The sequence below is a fragment of the Pteropus vampyrus genome, unplaced genomic scaffold (assembly GCF_000151845.1).
Source record: "Pteropus vampyrus isolate Shadow unplaced genomic scaffold, Pvam_2.0 Scaffold2, whole genome shotgun sequence".
In the NCBI taxonomy this organism is placed as follows: domain Eukaryota; kingdom Metazoa; phylum Chordata; class Mammalia; order Chiroptera; family Pteropodidae; genus Pteropus; species Pteropus vampyrus.
This window is the reverse complement of record NW_011888783.1, coordinates 14387728-14401273: the sequence shown is the minus strand read 5'-3', so window position 1 is coordinate 14401273 and position 13546 is coordinate 14387728. Positions and strand designations below refer to the sequence as shown.

The window sequence follows — 13546 nt, the reverse complement described above, 5'->3', positions numbered from 1 at the left end:
ATGTATGTGCTTGGTACATTCTGTTTCTTGGTAGTTTTACTTTTGACTAGATATGATAGTATTGATTTTTTGGGGTGATATGTTCATTTATGGACACAATTATTTTCTAACTTATTTGTAAAGATTTATTCACCACACATTTTTAAACATCATTTTTTCATTGTTCTCATTCTAGCATTAATCCATTTGGTAATCTTGAAGCAGACATATTCTTCTCTAGTCATTTTTTATATACTTATTGATTGCATTAGTGTCTATTATCCCCAAACCACTTATTGAATGCAGTAGCTCTTTAAGTTGTATATCACAGTTGTGTAATCCAAAAAAGATTAGTCACCCTCTAAACTTTAAACTGCACTATGGGAAGAATTGAATACTTGGGGATTTTTTTTTTTGCCTTAAAAAAGAGAAATGTTTATGTAGATTATAGAATTATAATTATTTAAACATTTTACATTTTACAAACATTTTACATACTTAGTTGCTTTTTATTTAGTTACCTTACATAGTTTGAATCACAAAGAGGATTTTATTGTCCAGCACCCAAAAGATAAAAGAGAAATCTAAGACACATGACATTTATTGGAGATGAGTCTATGAGCATCTCGAGGACAGAAAGGAAGGGAAGAAAAGGAACTGTGAGCTTTTGCTGTGTTCTAGGCATGATGCTAGGCACTTGGTCATTTCATTATATATTTTTTTATTCAACTTTATATCCTCTGGGCTTAATAACTATGTCTGATACACAGTATGTCATTCAGTACATTTGTGTTTTGTTTAAGTCAGAGAAAGAAGGAGAGATGGAAATAAGTATATTGGACAATAATTTATTCATATGACTATAAATATCTTTAAGTTCCTTTCTTTTAGAAAATTTGTATCTTTTTACCAAGAATAAAAATTATTTATTTACCTTTATTTTATCGTTAGGCACTAGTTATGTTAACTTTTGAGAAGGAAAAATTCTCAGTTGGTTATAGGTAATATGAATTTTATACTTCTATTTTAAAATATTTTTTAATTAAAAATATTAAAATATTTACTTATTTATTTTTGGTGGAGGAGATAGAATTTAAATTTAGCTTTCAAATACTAATAACATAGTGCCCAGCATATAGAATGTACTCAGTAAGTATTGAATGAAGGGTTTATAAGTGTGATAAAAGCAATCTTGTCTGATAACTGATAGCATCAGTAAATTATTTGCTTTATATAAAAGAGCTTTTTCAATCTTTATATCTTTGAAGAGATGGTTTCAGGGCACAGCGAATATTTTAGTTGAAGCATCAATTCTTAACCCTTTTTTAATTGCCATTTTTGGGATAACTCTTTGAGGATCTGATGAAACACATTCTAGTGGACTTGCACAAATAAAAACATACCCAGGCTATTCTGGTTTCAGGAAGTTTACTGATCTCCTTGCTGTAGCTATCTGGTAATCCCCTATGAAGAGCCCCTAAAACTAAAGAATAGCAATTTAGGAAATATTGAAGTATTTTCCCCAAGTAGGAAGGTACTTTGCGTAGTGGTTCTTAACTAAGATTTCTCTTCCACAGTGGACATTTGACAGTGTTTGGACATTTTTGGTTATCCCAGCTGTTGGGGAGGATGCTGCTGGCATCAGTTGGTGTTAAACATCTTACAATGCACAGAACAGTCCTTCCACAATAAAGAATTATCCAGCCCTAAATGTAGATAGTGTCAATGTTGAGAAACCCTGGAATAGATGATTTAACTAGTCTTCAGTATAAACCAAGATATCGGTATATTACTGCTAAAAAATTAATGTTTTAAATAAACTGCAGAATGGAAGAAAAAGAAATCTTTATTTAGCAACTCTGTTTTTATGGTTCCTGTTAATTTGCTTTCTCACCGTGGCTTCTCAAATCATAGTTGCAATTAAAAATAAAACCAGAAAAAAAGAACCTTTTTAAAATGCAGAATTTTGCTTAACCATTTTCAATTTTTTTGTTATCCTACATATGTCACTTAGATGATAAATTAACCAGCATATATTAAAAATTCTTGGTTTTCTTCAATATTCTCTGGCTTGACAGCTGATAGTAGCTATGACTATAAATGTGACTTTTCCAGATATCTGATGTAAACTTTATGGAATAATTTTCATCTATATAGTAGACTAGTATCCATTTAGAAAAATCAGTTAAATGTATAAAATTGATCAAAATAATATAACAGGTATCCATAAACTAGATATTTTCTAGACGATACTAGATATCAAACAGGTATTTTAATAGTCTGCCAGTTAAGCCATCGGTAAATATAAATTTTACTTACCACATAGACTTGGCATTTATCATACCTCTGGAGCTAAATGGTTAGATCTTTTTTGATTAAAGGAACATTTATGATTTCAGTTTAAAAGAAAATAATTTTTTTTTTTTTTTTTTATCTCATGGCTGTTATTTCCTCTTAGATTTGGTTTCCTTTCCGCATCCACAAAGTACTGGTATTACGTTACTCAAGTGTTTGCCTGGTCATAAAATAATCTTGTGTTTTGAATATAGTGAGGTATTAGTGTAGTGTGTTCCTCCAGTTTTCATGAGCAGTGTATCAGTAGCAGCATATATAAAGGTACATATATATACACACACACATATATATATATATATGCACATTTACACCGACACAGTGCTATATAGAGAGATATAGCTCTCTCTATATAGCACTAGACAGAGAGGGAGAGGAAGAGAGAGATTGATTGAGAAATCTTCCATTCCATAATACTTCTACTTTGAAGGACTTAAGCTTGTATTGATTGAGAAGAGAACTTTGATAATAATTCTGTTACAGCTCTCTCATCCCCAAACCTAAACCAACTATTCAATGGATATATAATGTATATAATGTGGGCCACATATGTAGTTTAAAATTTTTTAGTAGCCCCATTAAAAAAAATAAAAAGAAACAGGTGAAATTGGTTTTAATAATATATTTAATTTAATGCAGTGTATCCAAGTGTTATCATTTTAACATGTTATCAATACAAAATGTATTAATGGGATGCTTTACATTTTTTATATTAACTTCAAAATCTGATGTGTATTCTATAGTTATAGCACATCTCAATTTTTGCTAGTCACATTCGAAGTGCTCAGTAGCTACATGTAGCTGGTGGCTGTCGAATTGACAGCATGTCTAGAAATACAGTATGAGAAAACACATATGAACTCTCCAGGTTTTCTGCAAAAAATGTTTTATTTGATTTTCTTCAGATGTTGTCTTTTGTAGCAGATTGCGCAAATGAAATGGGCAGTTGGTCTCTCAAATACAGTGTACCTTAAACAATACTCTTTGTTTCCGATTTCCTAATCTGTAAGATACAATAGATGGAGATATAATAGAAGCTATACTATTGGATGTCATGAGGATTGAATGTATTAATATATATAAAACACTTAGAAAAGCACCTGGCATAATATAAATATGCAATGAATATTGGTTATTATTTTCTTCTCTCATGATTCTTTGACAGAGTACACATAATGTCAGCAGGAGGAATGGGAGCTTGCAGGCTTTATAATGCCTGAAAATACCAAAGTAGTTAAAATAAATGTTTAGTGTAAGAATTTTTTGGACATATTTGAATTTGAGCATTAATAAGTTTTGTAATCACTCTTTCATTCCATTTCCCAAAAATGTTAATATTGAATGCTTTAATTCAAACAAACTATTATTTTAATAATATTGAATAATTTGTTTTAAATTGAATATTTATTGAATGCTTTTATTATAAAAGGCACCCTACTGAGAGCCATTATGTAAAATATCTCATTCGATCCTTATTATTACACTACTGTAGGATACTATTATTAATTTCATTTTAAAGATGTGGAAACTGAAGCTCAGAAAAGCTGTACTCAAGATCATAGAGCCCACAAATTGTGGAGGTAGACAAAACAGCACTGGCTAAGTATCTACCATGTGCTCATCACTGTGCTGAGCACTTAATTCTCATTAACTCATTTAATCCTTACAACAACTGTATGAAGTAGGTGCTATTATAATCTCCATTCTGCAGATAATGTTAATAAGAACAACAATAATAACATAGCTAAAATTTACATAGTACTTACTCCGTGTGGGAGGTCTTGTTATGTGTACTTTAGGTATCATAGGTAATCCTCACACACAGCAACCCTATGAGATAGGTAGTAGTAGTCTCATTTTACAGATTTGGAAGTTAAAGTAGAAAGGTTAAGCAGTCGGCCCAAGTTACATAATTAGTTCTTGACAGAGCTGGAATGCAGACCTAGGGTGTCTGAGTCGAGAATTCACACTCTTAACACTTTGCTGCTTATCAGTTTAGTCCAGTGATACAGATCTTTGAATTTTTATCCAAAAATAAGTGGACATTTAATTCAAAAATTATTTCTGACATTCTACCCTACAATTTATAGATTACATTAAGATGTGAAAGATAAACATGTCTCAGTTTGGGGATCTTTGAAATGTGATAAAGGCGGTCTGACTTATAGTATGAGTTATTGTGAAGCTCAGCTTTGGTAATAAATGGGAAATTCTTTTGAAAAAAGTGAAAGAAATATAAACATAACATGTTAAATGCTGAATTAGTGCCTATTTTGACTTCAAAGATTTATATGGATATTTTGTTAATGTCTTTGTATAATAAAATGTCACTTTCTAGTCAGTTTCGGAAAGGATTTTTGTTTAATATATATGAAGCTAATTTAAAAAGAAATCTGTTTTTTTGTTTGTTTGGGTTAATCTAAATATTGTAAAAGTTTGAATTTATTTTTAGAGAGTCTCAAGCTGATCATCACTATTAGAATGTTGCATGAAAGAGTACTCTTGCTGTTTACTTATTGGTTTTTACTTACTTCAAGAATAATAATTAAGCTCAGATTAAAGGAAATGTTCCCATTCCATTTAATATTCTCCTTTTCCCCTACTCTTTGTGAATACTTTATCTCTAAAAATGAAAGGGAAGACAACAGAAAAAAACCTATTTTCTTTTCATTATTAGATATTTTCTTGAATATGTTGTATCATTTAAAAAAAAGTCAGCATTTTTATAGGACCCATTAATGCCGGGCCATGAACCACTTACATGTCAGATTTGCTGATAAATAGTTAGCTGACCCTTGCTTTTTTTCTTTTAGCAAATGATGCTTTTTAGGTGGACATATTAATTAGTGGTTAAATGGTAATATCCTAATGTAATGATTGGAGAAGAGCAGAGGGAGGAGTATCTCTCCTTTGGGATTGCAGGTCAGTTGTTGCATTGGAGAAATAGCTGTGATATCAAAATGCTGTGTCGTTGCTGTAAGCTTGTCATGTCATTCAGATGGCTACAGTGGACAGCTTACCTGTAGAATTTTGGAGGTAATGATTTTGAATTTTCAGTTTGATTGAATATACATTTTTGCTTTAAACAAGTTGTTTGTGGTTGTATGCAATTTTTGTCTCAGTTTAAACTTGATCTAAATTTAAGTAGGATGATACTGATAATTTTAATAGAGAATTAAATAGAATACTATTTTATGGAAAACACTTAAAAAATTGATATACCTTTTCTTAAAGTTTCATAAAATGTAAAATTTTAGTTTTTTAAAGTTTGTTCATTCCTCCAGCTTCCATCATCCTCTGTAAAAAGTGTCTTCTGTATGTACTTTCAGGATTAGGAGAAGAAAAGGAAAGCTAAGGAGTAGAGAGAATTTAGTGAAAATATAGTACCTATGAGGACTTGTAAAATCCTTTTCAGTATTCTAAAATGAACAAAATGGTGGCTGGAGATATTTTCTTGATATCACTGAATTTAAATTCTTCAGATTGAATGTCTTATCCTCATTACCTTTTATATACCAGAAGTGTTAAACCATTTTTATGATTTACGGTCATGATACCTAGAATGATTTAAATATAGAATATATGATCTTTAGAAAAGGTAACCGTGAACTTAAATTGCAAACAATTTAGCAGATTAAAAAAAATTCTCATTAATACTGATCTCTCAATATATAAATGATATACAAAATAACTCATTTTATTGGATTTGTGAAGATGAAGTATATTCAAATAGAATTAGTTTGTTTTAGAGTCGTCATTTTTAATAATTAGTGAAATAATGTAAAACGATTATACAGGGTAATGGTTTGCTTGGTAAATATCTATTTAACTTAGCAAAAATTTACACTCCTGTACTGTAGTTCTGAGAGACGGCAGGTTAGAATATTAACTGTACTCTTCTATTTAAAAGGTAAATAGCAAGCAGGATTTTAACATTTATTGCTGTTAAACAGAACAATAAAGATGTAGCAGTAAGATGAAAAAAATGACAGTCTATTTTTTAAACAGAAAAAGGCTAGAATTCTTCATTATTAGATATACAGTATCAACATAATCGATCTAGCAGCATTATATTTGAGCTGAAAATACACTTAAATTTGAGGCCTAACACTACCCCGTGTGAGTGAAACATCTTTCATATAGTTCTAAGATGAAATTACCCTTGAATGAATAGCATCTTCATTTATCTTCAAACCTCTTCTGTGCTTTTAGTGAATCTACTCTTTCAACATTCTACAACAAGAATTACATTATACCATTATACCAGTACTTCTGCGATGTGAAATAGATTGGTTTGGAAAATGAACCTGGCTTTGCTATAAATTACATTCCCAGGTACAAAGGAATTTGTTATTTTGTGTAAAATAGTCACAAATATAATTAAGGTCTTAATTTATGTTAAACTACAAATACCGCTATTACTTAACTGGATTAGTTACTTAATCTGTCACTTCAAGAATGATACCTAACACTTTTCATTTGTAACCTTAGATACATTATTTCAATTACAGGGTCTGCAGCTGTTTGATATAAAAATGAATTATTTTGTAGATAGATTTTTTCATGGTTTTTTAATTTTAAAATATTCAGTAAGGTGGAAAATAATTCTTCATTTGTCACAGATTTTCTTTTGTGTCCCGGTAAAACAAGATATGAATTAAAATTCAGAACCATTTTCATTTTGTGTCTTGAAAATGGCATTGCATACTTTAGAATAGTCCTTAGTGAATCCTTACATAAAATATTTCAAATTTAATTGTGAAATGAATAGAAGCTTTGTCCTAAAGAAGAAAACCTGAGGCCTGTTGTCTAAGGATAGCTTTACCTGGTCGGACTGAAAATGGATTGTTCCCTATCTAGGATTTGGATGATTTTGTTAATGCGATTTGCATTCATTTAGAAGCTATGTTTATAATCCCTTAAATGCCATAGTATTAATCAGTACAAAGCACCTTATCTTTAAAAAACTTATTAAAGACAATCAAAATTAAAATTTTGAATTTTTATATTTTTATTGGGAAGCAGTGTGGCTTTCTTGTTCAAGTGCAATTAAAGAGAATTGTTGTGTGTTTTACCTGTAAGTCAAATGTTCATTTTGCTTTTGGAATAAAGAAGAGGAAAGAAGACAGTACTGCTCATTGGTAAATGATTCAATATTGAATTAACATTTGTTCATTGAAATGAATATTTTTATATCCCTGCCATCTAACTATTTATTTTATCCTAAGAATTTTAAAGTTGGTGGATTTTTTGTTATTGTTATTTTTCTCAGTTGGGAATATTAATTTTATCTGTAAATAACAAAATTTTAAAACATTCATTATAGGACTTAAGGAAAAAAAGTTTTCTTTCTTTACTCCCAAATTGTTCATTGAATGTCAGCCAGATGACTAGTATGGCATTAGGTTCTTGGATTACAAGAATTATCCTTTCTGAGTCTTTGCCTATTTTATAACTTTTACATAATTTTTACCCTATAACTTATATTTATTCTACAAGGGAAAACTTGTAGTATTTTTCCCTATGCCAGTTACCTTTTTGGTTGCTTTCTTTCTAAACTTGACTTTTTTCTTCAGCTGTCAGATGTTGATGTATCTAAAACTGAGTCATATTTTCCAGGATTAGTTTTCAGGAGAGAGTTGTATTAAGGAAGGCTCTGTTCTCTGATGTGATCTGTCTTTGTATATGCTCTCAGTAGCATTTCATGTTTTTGGTAACAAATTTGCTCTTTTTAAAGCTTTTTGTGCTTATTATGGTTTCTGATGATTTCTGCATAGCTATTTTTTAAGTAGAATTCCTATTTTCTAAAATAACTTGCTTTTTGATGTTTGTAACTTTATTAACTTTTAAAAATATCTCTGAATTTAACAGCAGTGACCTTTGGTCTCATAAAATAACAATGCTAATTTTTGTTGTAACTTACTAGTTTTCTATGAACTTAGGCATGTTTGTATTTATCATTATGAATATCAGTATCTCACTCATTAGGTAAATGGTTATTGAGAATTTATTGTATGCCAAGGATAAAGTAGTGGATAAGGTAGACAGTCGTATACTAATGGAGCTTGTATTCTGGAGGTAGAAGTCTTTTATTAATTTCATCAGTGTATATGACTTTGAAAAATTGTTCACGAAGTGAAAACTTATATCAGTATCAAGATGTTTATTCACTTGTTTTTGCCTTGTTAGATTTTATGTTATATGATATACATATTGAAAACAGAAATTGTATATTTACTCTTTATTCTTTAAAAAAGTGCTTTAGGTTATGTTCCCTTATCCTTTTAATATCTATTTAGAGATTTTTTATCTTAGTGTATGATTTTGCTATTTTGATTATAATAAATAAATATAAGGTATTTTACATATAGCACCTCAATTAACCTGCCTAATAAATTGTTTTCATTTTAGAAATGAGAAAGCTTATGAGGCAAAGAAACTTTCTCAAGCTAACAGTCACCAAGATTCCACTGAGAGACGTCTCCCTGGGAGGCTTCTGCTCTATTAAACGCCTTATTGTTCTATACTGACTCTTAAGACTGATGCAGAGGATTCCTATTTTTCAAAAGACACTCTAGTGTTCCACTTACAACTTGCTTCTTAAATCTGTATTCTATTAGGATCCATTAGGTTCTACTAGGGCACTTAACCAGTGACAATTAAGGATTGAGAGTATGCTAATGGTTTTCCCAGTCATAAGAGTAGTATGGCTTATGAGTCAGCAACAGAAAGTCAGTTGTTCTAAATGATAAGGATAGCATCTCAATGGGGCAGCATCCTCCCTGTGCAAATGTAGTGACCAGGGTAGGCCTGTTGGCTGGCTGTGTTTCCATTTAGCTGGGGTTGAGCCCTTTTCACCATTTTCTGAACTGAGTACTTTTACTTATCCTTTTAAAAACAATGCAATTGAAACAAAAGCTATTTGAATTTTATAGCTTTTAATATTGTAGATTCTACCTTGCTTCTGTCCAGAACCATCATTGCTTTCTGTAAAAGAAATGGATGACTTTTTGGTTTTAAATTTAATTTCACTTTTTTCCTTCCCAGACTTCTTTCTGGAATATTATTAGTATATTTCTCCTTGAATAAAGACTTGAAAAAATTAGATATGCATAATATTTGAGATGTTTTGTTTTACTTACACATTAATATTATTCTGTTTTCCTACATATATTAATTATAAGATCTGAATGCTTATTTTAAATCTTCTGAGCATCGGGCCATAGTTGCTGAGATTTTAAAGGACTCCTGCTGACAGTGGCTCCTTCATGTGTTACTTCTTAGTAAATTTTCAGAAGATTATACCACCCTAATTGGATGGCTTTCTTAGCTTCTTTATTTAGCCAGTTAGTGAAATTGACTTTTCACTTGGTGGGCTATAGATGCGAGGGATAGAAATGACCAAAGATAAAAAACTGTCCTTGATTATGTTTTTATTCTGTATAACATCTGTAGCTCTACCCATTTCTTAACACCTGATATTACATATCTACAGGAAAATGCTGACAAAGATGATACTGATTTGTATATATTTTTGTCACTTGTGTCCACAAAAGAGATGGGGGTGGCCTTCAAGATTGGGCTTCTCAATGTTTCGATAGAACTTGCTTATCTGCTGTCAAAGAATAGAATTGTACCATAGCAACTCCAGGTCTTTAAAGGGAGAGCAAAGTTGTCTGCTATTTATTTCCTGTCAGAAGTCTGAGAATTGATAACTAGAGAAGAGCATCTAAAGACTCCTGAGTCCCCCTCCTCTCACCAAAACCTGCTTACCCCACAACTTTTCCTGTTTTGGTAAATGGCAGTTCTATCATTCTGGTTGTTTATGTTAGAACTTTGAGTCATCTTTGGAGTCCTCTCTTTTTCCTATATCCACACCCAGTTATCAACAGATCCTTTTGGACCTACCTTAAAAATATAGCCAGAATCCAAATTCTTAACCACCTCCAGCACTCTCTCTCTGTTCCAGGCCATTATCAGTTCTTGCCTGGATTGTTGTAAAATCCCTCTAACTAGTTCTCCTGCTTCCACTCTTCTACTCTCTACAATCTAATCTCTGTATAACTAACTGCTTGTAATCCTTTAACATGTCAGTCAGATTCTAGCAATCCTCAGCCCAACACTTTCTAGTGATTGTTCATCTTAAAGTAAAAGCCAAAATCCTTTCAATTATCTGTAAGTCCAGCATGATCTCCTGATTGTCTCTGAGTTCATCTCTTACCACTCTCTTACTCTCCCCCATGTCACACAGGTCCTGTTGCTATTCCTCAAACACACCAGTTTAAGCACAAGACTGCTTTACATCTTCTCTTAGAGATCTACCCTCATACTGCTTTATATTTCTAAATAGCAATACCCTCATATTGCTTTGTATTTCCATGCGTATTTTCAGATTTATTTGCTTATCTTCTGTCTCCATTAGAATGTAAACTCCATGAAACTTATGTTCACTGCTCTATTCTCAGTTCCTGGAACAGTCCTTGGTACATTGTAGGTGCTCAATAAATGTGCACTGAGTGTGTGAATAAGTGCTTTCCATTTACTTGTCTAGATATTTAAACTTGTGTCCTCCTAGCAAGCTAGTTCACAGGAAGCTACCCATTGGAACAAATAAATGAGCCTTTTGTAGGTCTTATTGAGCTACATTTTAATGTTCTGCTCTAGGCTTTAGAAAAAAAAATCCTCACAAAAAGCAATTCTGCATTTGGTGTATATTGCCTCTTGTCATTCAGTAGCCCTTACAAAGATTCCAGATGAGAAATGTCTTTTGGAATTTAGTATGAGAAGTTCAGTTGAGGAATTGACCCTATTCTTTTTTTAGAGACTATGAATAATCCATTCATGGATTCACCACGGTTTATCGAACCAGTCTCTAATTGATGGATATTAGGCTATTAGAATTATTATTTTGCTACTATAAATAGGGCTTAGGTGGGAATATCTCTATGTGTATCTAATATGTTTTTATGCAATATGTCCATATGACATAATTCTAGCAATACAATTCCTGGGTCAAAGAGTATGTATATTTAGAATTTTGGTGGATGTTGTCTAAGTACCCTTCAAAAAGATTGCATTGATTTATACCTCAACCAGTAGTTGAGTATAAATTTTATGTTTTGAATTTTGATTAAACAGCCTTTTTTACTATGTTTTTATTATCTGAAGTTTCTGTTACTTGATTTAAAAAAATCACACATGACTAGAGCTAGAGTTATTGAGTTTTAGACTTCTCTACTCTGCTTATTTTGTGATTTGATATATTTATAAAATTTTCATATTTTTGTTTATGTGTTCATTGAACTGATTATTATTATTTGCTAGTTATGTACCATGTACATAACTGGGAATTATAACAGTAAAGCTAGTTTTAAAAGACAGAGGAATCTGAAATAAGCAGCAAAAAGAATCAGAAGCCTTGCCATCATGTTACAGAAGGATTGCTGTAATAGGATCCCTGTCCATATTCCTGACATTTTGTTAGTCACAACATTTTAATGTTTTTTTCCTAACACTTTAGCTGCTAGTTTTATAATTTAGTATTGTTACCTACAATAACAACTTTTGAATCTAGAATTTAAAATATACTAAGGGTCAAATTGATTGGTAACAAATTGTTCTTGTTTCTTCAAGCTCCTGGCCTTATTTTCAGTTATGTGTAAATGAAATATTTTTATTTCTCAAAACCAGTTTTTACAAAAAATCTGAGCCATAGTCCCTAGAAGGTATGATTTAGAAGTAATTACTAAAGAAATAGAATTTAGAATCCTCTTGGAGTATGTCAGATGTCATCTTCTGGGATTGTTTCTAGAATTTCTCTGGTTTAAAAGTTCTCAATGAATGTTATTTCTAAAGAATTTAGAGTCAAATGTATAATCCTTTTATATTTACTTTTTTTTTCTCATAATAGCAATTGGTGACATATTGTGTATCCGTTGTGGGTTGGTGTTAGGAATTTTAGAGTCAAATTTGCTACTCATGTTAATGGACATGCAGTTGTCTCAGTAATTGATTATTATAGATAAAGCTGCTATGAGCATTTTTTTTACATGTATGTTAGTGGCTATATGCCTCATTTCTTTTTGGTATATTTCTGGGAGTGGAATTATTGGCTAATAGGGTAGGCATATGTTCAATAGTAGATATTACTAAACAGTTTAAAAGTAGTTGAATAGATTCACCCTTCCATCAGCAATGTATGAGAGGCTTTTCACCAAAAAAAAAAAAAAACAAAAAAAAACCAGTCCACTGTTCTACCCTTACCCCATCCAAAATCCTGATACCCAGAGGCAACCATTTTTAATCCTTGTAGCTATATTATTTTTCCCTGGTGTTTACCTCTATATTTCTGGGTAAGATGCTTCTGCAATTTTATTTTTCAAGATTAAATATATCTATTGAATTCCACTATGAAATTAATCTGTTACAGCTCCCCCTCTTTTTCCCCATCTTTTCAATAGTTCGCCAACTTTTTTGGTTAAATTAATATTCATTGCTTACACTAAAATTAAAATGTAAATATTGATTTCAGCTTATTTGCTCAGTGTACTATGAATATATTCTTTCTATATAATTTTCCCCCTTGAGTAAATAATTGCTTTATTTAATTCATTTGGGTAGTTTTCTCTCCTGAACTCTTTGAACCATAAAACTTTCCCTCACAACGGTCAAACATATCAGGTTCTTTTTTTCCCTTTTCTTTTGGGAATACTACCTTTGAAACCCCCCTTTTACTTTAATTGGAGCGATTCCTTTCTTGGCTGGCTTCAGAGCTGTTTTCTTCTGATTGCTGTTCATCATTATCCAGGGAATTCTTTTTGCTTTTTTCTGTTGGAACTCCTGTTTTCTGGATCCCACATTCTTTTTTCTTGATTTATTTTTATTTTGTTCAGTACATTCTTCATTAGCCTGCCTCCTGAGAAAGGGTAAAATTTTAAAGACTTCGCTTGTATGATACTATTTTTATTTTATCTTCACACTTGGCTGATACTTTGGCCACATGTAAAATTTTAGGTTGGCAAGACTTTTTTCCTTAGAATTTTGAAGGTCTGTGTTATCTAGCTTTTAGTCGCTGTTGAGTCATTCAGTGTCATCTATTTGCTCAGTTCTTTGTGCTTCACTCCTTCCTTCTTTCCTTCTTTCCTTCCTTCCTTCCTTCTTTCCTTCCTTCCTTCCTTCCTTCCTTCCTTCCTTCCTTCCTTCCTTCCTTCCTTCC

The 13546-nt window shown here is 31.5% G+C and overlaps 1 protein-coding gene across 2 annotated transcripts in view; it reads left to right on the top strand.

The window, feature by feature from the left end:
* MTX2 (metaxin 2) overlaps positions 1–13546 on the top strand; it is a 59272-nt gene that overhangs the window by 24932 nt on the left and 20794 nt on the right. The gene's annotated exons all lie outside the window — the stretch shown is intronic.